This window comes from Etheostoma spectabile, chromosome 1 (genome assembly GCF_008692095.1).
Source record: "Etheostoma spectabile isolate EspeVRDwgs_2016 chromosome 1, UIUC_Espe_1.0, whole genome shotgun sequence".
NCBI lineage: Eukaryota > Metazoa > Chordata > Actinopteri > Perciformes > Percidae > Etheostoma > Etheostoma spectabile.
Genome location: NC_045733.1, coordinates 28,539,695 through 28,550,821, shown reverse-complemented (window position 1 = coordinate 28,550,821; position 11,127 = coordinate 28,539,695). Strand labels below are relative to the sequence as shown.

At 41.1% G+C, this 11,127-nt stretch overlaps 1 long non-coding RNA gene across 1 annotated transcript in view; it reads right to left on the bottom strand.

Annotated features, from left to right (window-relative positions):
* The window catches only part of LOC116693111 (uncharacterized), a 20,502-nt gene that overhangs the window by 4,739 nt on the left and 4,636 nt on the right, over positions 1 to 11,127 (bottom strand). Inside the window, exon 2 of the long non-coding RNA XR_004332849.1 lies at positions 8,679 to 8,685. This is a non-coding gene — a long non-coding RNA (uncharacterized LOC116693111). The remainder of the gene's footprint in view (positions 1 to 8,678; positions 8,686 to 11,127) is intronic.

Below are 11,127 nucleotides of genomic sequence, written 5' to 3'. Positions count from 1 at the left end.
CCTCTGGTAGGCGCTACAGAGCACTGCACGCCAAAACCAACAGACTCAGGAACAGTTTCTTCCCACAAGCCATCTCTCTGATGAACAGCTGACTTCTGACTCACAGTGTCAGGTTCAATTCCTGTGCAATAAACCAGCAACACTGTCTCTAATCATCTGTTTACTGGATCCACTGATTATTTATTAATATTCTCTATTTCAGAGCAGTTCATACTGTTCATATTGTAATATAATACTCACATAACAACATAATACTTATTTACTTCAGCAACCTTTGTGCTATGCTCCATAATTAAAATAACAATAATATATCATAAAATAATTTACTCCTGCACACTTTGCATTAAATATTTGATCGAGGCTCAACCAATGATGGCTAAATTGACAACCATTTCATCAACTCAACATTTTGTACTCATGCAGGCATCTGACTGAACCGATCAAAAGAACACTTCTATGACAGGACTGATTATCTGATTGGCCATTGACATCCAAATTAATAGGGTGACTTTTTTTGGTCAGCACTGCATCAAAAAATTCAGCTTTCTTGTTCATTCCAATGACGACTTAGGCTCAAAAATGTCTTTTTACATCGGTACTGTGTTGGTCAATCAAACACATGATAGTGCACATTGTCGGCAGATACCTTTGTGATGTGAGTAATGCATTTCTGCGTGGAAAACATTATGAGGGATGACTGTGATAACCTTGTTGAGTAGTAAAATCCTCTCTCCTAGTGTTATAAACTGTTCTGGAGCATCTGATAAACCTTTATACTCCAGCAACTGGACATTCTGGGTCATGTTCCATCTTCTCATCTTTGTTGCAACAAACCTTACCACAGTGGGTTTTTTTTTCTTCACAATTTCAGTCTGAACGTAACGTTACTGTTGATACTGTAGTTTAAATGAATACAATGCAACAATGTTTTCATGATTTTTTTTTTTTCCCACACTACAGTGTCAGACTACCATGTTTAAATGGAACTGTCTCCAAAGCTCTATTTTCTGGAGAGTATAAACATCCAGTTAGTGTGGATGAAAGCCCAAAACAGAGAAAAAAAGATCTTTTCAAATGTATTGACAGTGTGTACATGGCCGGTTTGTCGCTGGTAAAAGTGAAGTCAAGGTTACTGAACTCCCACAGATTTCCTTTGCATTTAAAAAATCTGGACTGAAACAAGATGTACTCCAATGGATGTGTGTGTGTGTTTGTGTGTGTGTGTGTGTCTGTCTGTCCTTCAAATCACACACTGACTGATGTGCACTTGATTCAAACCCTTTTCCCTTATGTTTGAAAATCTCTGCCATTGTTGATAACAAGCTTTTGCAGAATTGCCCCTTTCACATTTCAACAAAATGATAGGTCAGACGCATAACAGGGTGTAATTACGTGACAATTTTCCTCATCCACATGTTCCATCACAAACACAAAGCTGGTCGTCTGCTGTAAATGCCCAGGAGTACTCTATAAATATGTTTCTTTTCTATCGGCCCTTTGTGCCCCTTTTAGAATGGAACTTGTAATTGTGTGCCGATTCTTTTCGATGCAACAGCGCTTTCTCTGCAACAGCTGGAGAATGACAGTGCACACAAAGATTCCCCACACATAATCAAAAACACACACATACAGTATACTCCAGTATGTCTTCATATATGTGTGCAGGCATGCATGTGTACACAGTGACTCCTAATTTTTTTGCTTACAAAAGCAAGATCTTCTGGGGCTTATAAAGGCTTGTTGGGTTTTTGTCTGGCTTCTTCAGAACATTTTCTACCCACTGATATTTGCTTTTAACATTCAAAATAACAGATTGCGATGCATGCAGGCTTCCATGCAAGCTTCTTTTCTTTAGGTAAAATGGGCAGAAGGTAGGGCCTGCAGCTGTGTCAATGCAACCTCAAAACCCTGCAAACTGCCTTTTATGTTGGCCTCCTGGCTAAAAGACAGGCCTGTTTACACTTTGCTCTTTGTAAAAAGTCTTACACCTGTGTTTGGGGGAGGGGGCATGTAGCTTGGTGTAAAGGTGTGTGCACGTACCTGTTGAGTGATGAGCAGCACCTGTTGCGTAAATGGACCCCGTGAACTTGGGAGTCTTATTTTTGGCACAAACCAACCCACAAACCGTGAAAAAAGCTGAAAACTTAACCGGTATCTTCCATTTGATAACGTTGGTCTGAATACTGTATGTTGAACAAAGATTTACTTTGGAGTACTATTGACTCAGCTTTTTTTTTGTCTATGCAATTATGTAAAAAAGCTTTTTTTTATAGTAAAAAAAAGGATTTTCTGACTAAATGACATTGGTGAATAAGTGAGACCGTGTAGAGTAGAACGGCAGCACGAGTCTAATATGCGAGGGCTCTCTGATTGGCCAGAGAGTTAACAACAGAGCATGGCGTGCATCAGGCAAAATAGCACCTAGAGACAGAATGTATTTTAATATGGTGTTAGGATATCAAATTTGTAATATTGCTGTCATTTGTTTATCTTGCAAGGTGAAAAACATTATATTGTGTGGCCCATGTGTGTTTGCCCATATCACACACACATTAATACTACTGTGCTCTCACTTATAGTAGCTAATGGAGATCCAGTGGGGAGTTGTCTGGCAAAGATAATTTTGGTTGTATATGTTTCTTTTTTTAACTAGCTTTATTGTTTAAGGGTTTATGTAAACAATGTGTCTAAAGCCCAAAATGCAGGAGGAACTTGTTTTGAAGAAACCAATCCCTGAGGACCAGCCGTGTGCTGAGTAGGGATTTTGGCAGGCAATGTGAAGCTCTTAGGCTGAGAAAGACTTTTTGTTATACATACTCATTACATCAAGTTTTACTTTTAATACTAAGAAATAAATTAATTAAGCATTTACCCCACAAGTTGAATCATTGGGTTAAATAGGCACACTATAAAGACATTGTATCTACATTCACAAGTTGAGTTCAGCTGAGGCCAGCTCACAATAGAGAATAAATGACAAAGGTAAATAACTTTGATGTTTCACATTTTGAATGGTGTAGAAACACAATATTTCCCAAGGACAGGACAATGTCTTCAAATCCATCAAAGTTTGACACTAAAAGTTTGGAAAACCGACAGACAGACAAGTCCGATACTACCTAGTGAACAGTTGAGTGAATATTGAACCTACATTCACCAGGTGGACAGAAACACGACTCATAACGATTGATGATGTTACGCAATTATCGCTGAAGTTGTATTTTAGCCACTGTTTGCTAACAAATTCACTGTTTCACCTTAATGGCCCTGACACGCTAACCCCACAGCTGACCATTGGCCGAAAAAAAGTGCCTCAAACACATCGGAGCGAGGCCGACTGCTGATGGCAGCTGATTGGACAAACGTGTCACGTGGGTCTGTTTCTCGGGAAATTCAAAGGCAGACTGTCATGGCGGCTTGTTCAGATTACGACCTCATATTTGACTAAAACAGTTCACGAAACGTGTTTCTTAAAACATTTTCTGTGAAAAATAGGGTATGCAGTCACTGTATCTGTCTTCATTTCAGATTGACAAAGTTCGTTTTTTTCAGATTTTGAGAGACTCTAGTCACGCTCATCCCACTTGTCATTTCCGGGTTAGCACTTCACCAATCAGATTGGTCATTTGAGTTCGACTGTCGATTGTGCACTACTTTCGACCGATCATGTCAAGTCGGCTAAAATGAAGGCCCCTCCAACGGACGACACGGACCACATCAAACAGACTCGAGTCGCCAACCTAGTGTGTCAGGGGCTTAAAATGCGATATGTCAATGTTGTGTTCATAACTTGTGTCCTTTGCCCCAGAGTGGCCAAAGAAAAACAGTTATTGTCGGTTTAACTGCTTTTTCCTTAAACTGTTTTGCTAACCAAACAGTTTAAAAATGTCCCCTCAATGCTATTTTCACAACAGGACATAATCTTCAATCTTCACAATTTACCTCAGATGATCTCATAAGCAATACATTTTATGGGATGTTCTAGCTGATTAAACTAATTCAAACAGAACCACAACCATTTGGTTTCTCTCAGCCTCTATGTGTTTTTGGGTTTCATCTGAAAGCGTGGAAGCAAGGAAAGTTTGATCTTCAGGTCAGTGACTCCAGTCTGTTTGGTGAGTTCTGTGCTGTTGTCAGTCGGAGGACCTGTCGGCTTTAATTTGGGATTTAATTTGGATTTGACATGTTGAATCGACCAGCGGGCAGTCGGACTCAATGACCAATCTGATTGGTGGAGTGGTAGCCCTCAAATAGCAAATCAGTGCACTTATGTTGAAACACTTACCGAAAATTACGAGCGAGAGGAGCAAAATCTTGAGGTGGTTCGGGCATCTGGTAAGGATGCTTCCTGGGCGCCTCCCTAGGGAGGTGTTCCAGGCACGTCCAGCTGGGAGGAGGCCTCGGGGACGACCCAGGACTAGGTGGAGAGATTATATCTCCAACCTGGCCTGGGAACGCCTCGGGATCCCCCAGTCGGAGCTGGTTGATGTGGCTCGGGAAAGGGAAGTTTGGGGTCCCCTACTGGAGCTGCTGCCCCCGCGACCCGATACCGGATAAGCGGATGAAGAGGGATGGATGGATGGATGGATGGATGAGCAAAATCTAACAAAAATCTTTTTCTTTGTTGATCAAACACGTTTTGGTGAACTAATTTCTTAAACAAGATCGTATTCCGAATTAGCAGCCTTTAAGGTCGGCTTTGAAATTCAGGAGAAGCCAGACTCACGTGATGCATTCGTTATTTCCGTTTTTCGGGCAACAACACAGATAAGCACCGCCTGCTGTTATGGAGACGTATGTCTCGCGCACGCGCAAACCGTACACTCAAGTCGGCATCGCTTCGGCGTGTTCTGAGGCACTTTTTGGACCGACGGGAGCAGAATGATCAGTCCGACTGCCTTTTCTGCTGAAGATCCGCCGTCGGGTTGGTGTGTCAGAGCCTTTAGGTCACCCAGGTCTGATCCGTGAAACTCTCCCCGTCATTGTGTTCTTGAGCAAGACCCAAAACTCAAAGTTTTCCATCACTAGGTCGCAGGGATGAAGAGGATCTGCTTAATGAGACATGAAGCTCTGCCGGCTTCAGTGCTACTGCTGCTTCAATGTGAGCTCTGTGGAATACCTCACAGGAATATTAAAAGTAATTACACACTGTCTGCGCTGTCTAAGATTGCGACAGGGTGCTCTAAATTCCTGAAAAATTCATAAACTTGCACTCTGGCCCACAGCATTTGTTTGGACTGTTTGCTTTCATATGGCATTATACAAGCCACTGTGCGCTGAACACTTCTGACCAAAACAATCCTGTTCTCGAATTATAAGTGTGGTAGGGGTCACAGAGCTGTCTGGCGCCATCGTCCTCCTAAACATGTCATTACTGTAACCACGAAGTCAGCACAGCACCACCCCGCACACACATCCTCTAAACCACATATCAGTGCTGCCACTACATTAAAACATGAGAAATATGTCAACAGAAGCTTATGAAAAACGCCACAAATAAACCACAACACATCATGCCTGTAGATTTTAGTCTATTAATTTACAGTATGAGGTATTAGGATGATGTTTTAGAACAATCACTTGTCATGTCTGCTCATATAAGCATTAATATAGTTTAATGTATTTAGAAAAATCTGATATGGCTCTGTCCAAGGTTGTCAAAATATGAGCAACTCCAAAGCCTATTATTTAACACAATTTCTCTTCAAAAATACCAAAAAACGAAATGTAAAACCAACAATCTATGAGAGCTATGAGAGTATTGATTTCTCATCTTACTGTTGGCAAGAAAGTGAATAAGCTATTTTCCAAAATTGTCGATTATTCATTTAACCAGACCTCAGCCATGGTGACGGCTCAGAACAGATCAGCTGTTTTTTTAGATCAGGTCGAGCGTTTGTTGTGTTTGCTTTGATTGTTGTTGTCTTGAGGCACAACAGACATTAAGTTAGGCCAGACGTCATTTCAAGGCTACAATCAATGACTGACCCTCTCTCAGCATGTTAAATTGATGAGCTATGATTGTTTAGAAAATGTCACAAAATAACAATTTCAGTGTTTTTTTTATACAACGCTTGATAGAAGATTTTTTGGGTTTTTTTTTGGCCTTTAAATGGACATGACAGCTGAAAACATTAAAGGTGAGAGACATGGGAGAACGACATGCAGCAAAGGGCCACAGGTCGGAGTCAAACCCTGGATTGCTGCATCAAGGAGTATACCTCTATTTACGGGTGTCTGCTCTACCAACAGAGCTATCCGGGCGCCCGATGGCTGGCATGTTTGAATGTGATGAACTACGTAAACCAGGTAATCAATTATGAAAAATTCAACTGCGGAAAAAAAGGAAAGCATCTAGTGTTGCATCTGTTAAGTTGCTTGAGGCGAGGTTGCTGGTTGGCACCATAGGTTTGTACTGAGAGGTCATGGATCATCCTCCTACCAGAAAGTGAGTATGCAAATAAATAATTTACTGAGGTGATAAAGTCAGACAGCATTAGCATTGTCAACAAGAGCAATCAACATTTCTCAGTAGCAGAGTAGAAGGACTCCAACTCGACTATGGGAGGAATACATGCTCTGATTTGTTGCCCTTTCTTTAAACCAATCACAATCGTCTTGGGGGGTGATAAGCGCCGGACAGAGCGACGTTGTCTCTGCAAAATAGCCTTGGGTACGATTTTGTTTTGGCGAAACATGTGTATGTTCAAAGGATCTTTTAGTCTTGCAACAGAAAGCTCAGATTTCACAGATAGACTAGCTAGCTGTCTGGATTTACCCTGCAGAGATCTGAGGAGCAGGTAACCCTAGTCCTTAAAATTCCACCGGAGTATAAAATACCAACACAAAGAAAGCGGAAGGTGACGGACATCCGGCCGTAATGAGGGACATTGGAACTGAAACGTCGTTGATGCAGACTAACATGGTGGCAGTGAGAGTGTGAAAAGGTTATTTAGTTCTGGAGCCATAAAAAGGAGAAAGAGGAGGAGAATGGGATCTATGACTGCAGCATGGGAAAAGAGAGAGAGAGAGAAATACAGCTAACTGCTCAGTGGTCTCCTATCCCCGGGAGTCTCATTTAGCCTTACTTCTCCTCACTGTTTCCCCCGTCCCGTCCACTCCTGCTCCGCCTGCTCCCGCCGCCCACCCTGACAGATTGGAGGAAATAAATGTCTGCAAATTGGCCTCAGTGGTGAGGTTACTGCGACTCCAAGAACACATCCCGCCCTGCTTTCAAACCGGCTAGCTCCAGTCTCTCATCCAGCTCCCCTGTCTCTGTCTCCTGTATCAAATTAGCGTCAGAAGAATGCCTGTTGGGACATAAAACTGATTATGGTCTTTGTGTTTATATTGGACCATATAATAGCGCCTATTCGTGGTTAATTGTAATTGAGTACCACATGAAAGGCCGCAATGTGAACTATTTTATGTCTTAAGCAGCAGGGGCGATTCTGGGATCAGACCTTTTAGGGGGGCTCAGCCCCTAATGAGAATGTGACACCGATACAGTGCCTTGCAAAAGTGTTAACGCCCCCTGATAAATCAGTAATGTCATTGGCCGATAATCTATGAGCGAGTTTCTGAACAACAACGTCAGCTGACGTTTATAAGGGACACTTTATAAGTCCCAGTAATAATGACCAATTTGACAAATGTTCTAACATTCAGCAATTTTAGCTGCTTACGTTTCAATTTGGGTACCATGAAATCACTAACTTATTCTTCTCTGGGGACTACAAACGTAAAACTTACCTCTGACAGATTAGGTAGGGACTCGGCCAAAGGCGGGAGTCTGGGACAACAACCTCCAATTGGCCACAACTACGTTTCTGTTAACCCTTTACTTGACTAGGTTACAGATGCATAGCATCAGCAACAGCGACACAGGATATTAAACCTGTTTTAAAGCCCTTTGAACTTGTAGTTGTTTGGCCTCTGTCACTAACATACAATTTCACAAACTCTCACTTCTACCAAAATTGATTTAAAAAAAAAAAGTTTTTTGATTATTGTTATTAACCCATGTTAAGCAGCGTGTGTGTGTGTGTGTTTCAGACTGCTTTCCTTTGGGGATTAAGTTTAGTAACGTTTACAGCAGAAGTGTTTTAATGCACTCTGAAGTGTCTTTGCAGTTTTGTAAATGATAAAAAGTAATTCTGTTCACCACTCAGTTGATTAGAATGTGGTTTAATCTGAGAGCTGGAACATTTGCATTATTTATTGTCCCTACATAAGTGCTCTTTTAATGACAGCATCTTATTTCTTATCTTGTTATGTTTGCCTTTAAAGATGCAGTGAGGACGCATTTCACTGCTGTCTCTATTAACAAGACCCTTGAAAGCAAAAGAATTGCCTGACGTATGTTGGACAGGGAGCCCTCCAAAACAAGTGAGAGAGGATTCATCAATTTTTACAGAAACACAGGAGACGTTATTTTCTATTGTGTTGTTTTTCAGTGTCTAGAAATACATGTTTAATAATTTTATGATTAATACAATTAATTTAAATCAAAGTTATGGCAAATCCAAAACAGTTTGTTGTTCCATTCAGGAATTAGGTCAACATGTCAACATTCTGTATCCAAAGATAATTTTTTAAACCTTTTCTTGCTGGAATGCTCTCTGGGACGTGTAGTTCTCTCCCAAAGTCGGACCTTATTACTGCATTGTATTTTTGACATTTCCTCTACTGCACCTGGTTCTATTTCAATGCAGTTGGTCATTATTTTTGCCCTCATGATTTAAACAGGTAAATTGGATGTATTTCCAGATTTTTGGACAGTAAAACAAAGAAAAGAACTTTAAGAACTTTGGCTGCCCTCAAACCTCCCACCCACTTCTCCTGTCTGCTGATTAGATTTTAGTAATACAGAACTGTTTTTTTGTTCATACTAGTAGCCTGAGCTCATGTGTTGCATTTACCTGCTGTTTTAAAGTGCTCATGTAATGCTTTTTGGCTTTCCCCCTATCTTTTGTAGTGTTATTTATCTTTTTGGTGCACATTATAGGTTTGCAAAGTGAAAAAGTCCAAAGTCTACCCGAGGGACTCACCATCTCCAACTGAAAACACTGCTCACAAACTGCTCCAAACAGCTCTATATTAGTCCAGCCTTTACTTCCGTGACAAACGTGTGTCACTTTGTAACACACGTTATAATGCTCGCCTATATGCTAGCGTGGCACGCCCTCATACTCTGCTTCTGACTGGCTAGTAGTCCTTACCTAGGTAGGTCTACCTATTTGCAACTCCCAACAAAGTTGGAATAGAAGTGAGATGCCTCATTCTGTAGCTAAAACAGAGAGCTCAACACACAGGGTGAAAAGGGGAGCTGCAACAATTACAGTACAACAAAAATTATATTTTTTGAAAATTAAACCATGTAAACCTATTCTGATACAACCTCTAAATACAATTAGGAACCTGAAAACAAGCATAATATGAGCACTTTAATTTTTAAATTTTTTGTGTTTGTGTATTTTATATTTTCACTTTGTTAGAATGCACACAGACCTGAAATACACACACATGCTCAGTACCCACATGCACTAATGGAGAGAGTGTGGGGGCTACAGCTGTTGATGGTACTGACGCCCCGAGCATTTGGCGGTATCAGTATTATCATCAGACTTCCTGAATTAATACAAGTAAATTACTCATTTTGTTGTACAGTTGACTGGATGACATTGAAGCAAACATCTGTCTCTCAGTTCTCACCCAAAACAAGACAGTATCATCTGAGACGGCAGGTTTTTTCAAAATTAGCCCTAAGATAAAAAATATTACAGATCATTATCAAAGTAAACATCTGTTTAAACACTTATCTACTTTGGCAAAACAGTTGAATTACAGCCATTTAATACATATCATATCAATGTCATACTGGAAATCTGAAACTGAGAGCATGCCTGCAGGGAATCCTCACCCTGAAAAATAGAATGACAAAGACTTCTATAATCTATAACCATGCTAGCAGCTCTATTAGACTGTAATTAGACACAGTGGTGCTTTGCGCTTCAATGCTAAGATTAGAATGCTAATATGCTCACAATGACTATGCTAACATTTTGATGTCCAGCAGGTGTAATGTTGACCATGTTCACGATCTCAGTTTAGCATGTTTTTTTTGCATAAAACACTGGACGTGGCTGGTGGGAATGCATTGCAATGAATATCTGTACCAAATTTCAAGGCAAGCCCAACAGTTATCGTGGAGATTATTCTCTAAAAACAAAAAAAACCATGGAATTGAAAGTGGCAGTAGAGGAAAAGTCCGGAGATCGCTAAAATCCTTAGGATTCATACTCTAAGGGCCATTAATATATCAAATTTGTCATGACTGCCTTTGCCATTCCTACAGCCATGCTAAAACTTTAAAGCAGACAATGCACAGTCAGCGACTTTTGTAGCCTGGCTCCGCCCTCCTACGTACTTCCGCTCAATTTTCATTTCCCTTCAGTACTACGTCTGGCTTCGCGGTATAGTGTTGGGTTTTTCTCCAGCCAAAGTTTTGGCGGCCTAATCAGCGAACAGAAGGGGTGGCTGAGAACAATGACGTTGAGGCCGTGTGCTAGAGTTGTGGTTCCGTACTAATGGTGGTGTAGAAAGCTGCGAGCTAAGCCATTCGGTCCGTTGTGGCAACGCTACCGAATATCCAGAAGAAGCCCGAGCAAGAACAACCTTCGCTGAGTCTTGTTGGTGGCCATGATGTTGTGGCCCTCGTCCCCAAGGGGTTTGGTAAAAAGCTTGATTTTCCAGCTCGCTCTGTTAGTGAAAAAGGAACTGGCTAAGGCTAACGCCAGGGATGCTAATGCTAAATATAAGCCTTGTCGGTCTCCCCCCTTGTTGCACATGACATACGTCACAACCAACGTTAGATATTGGTTATGGCAGATCCAAAGTGGCTCTGGGCAGATCCAATAGTTTTAGACTTCAACAGAGTAAAAAAAACATCCTTTGCATTATGATCATGTGGGATAAAATCTCTATTCCTGAAAACAGAATCCCTGACATAAAAGAATTCTCACTTTCCTCCCTCACTCTATTCTCTCTCTCTCTCTTTCTTTCTTTCTTTCTTGGTTGGGCCCCCTTTTGCCCTGTAGGAGTTAGATTAAGTTTACCGCTGCCAAT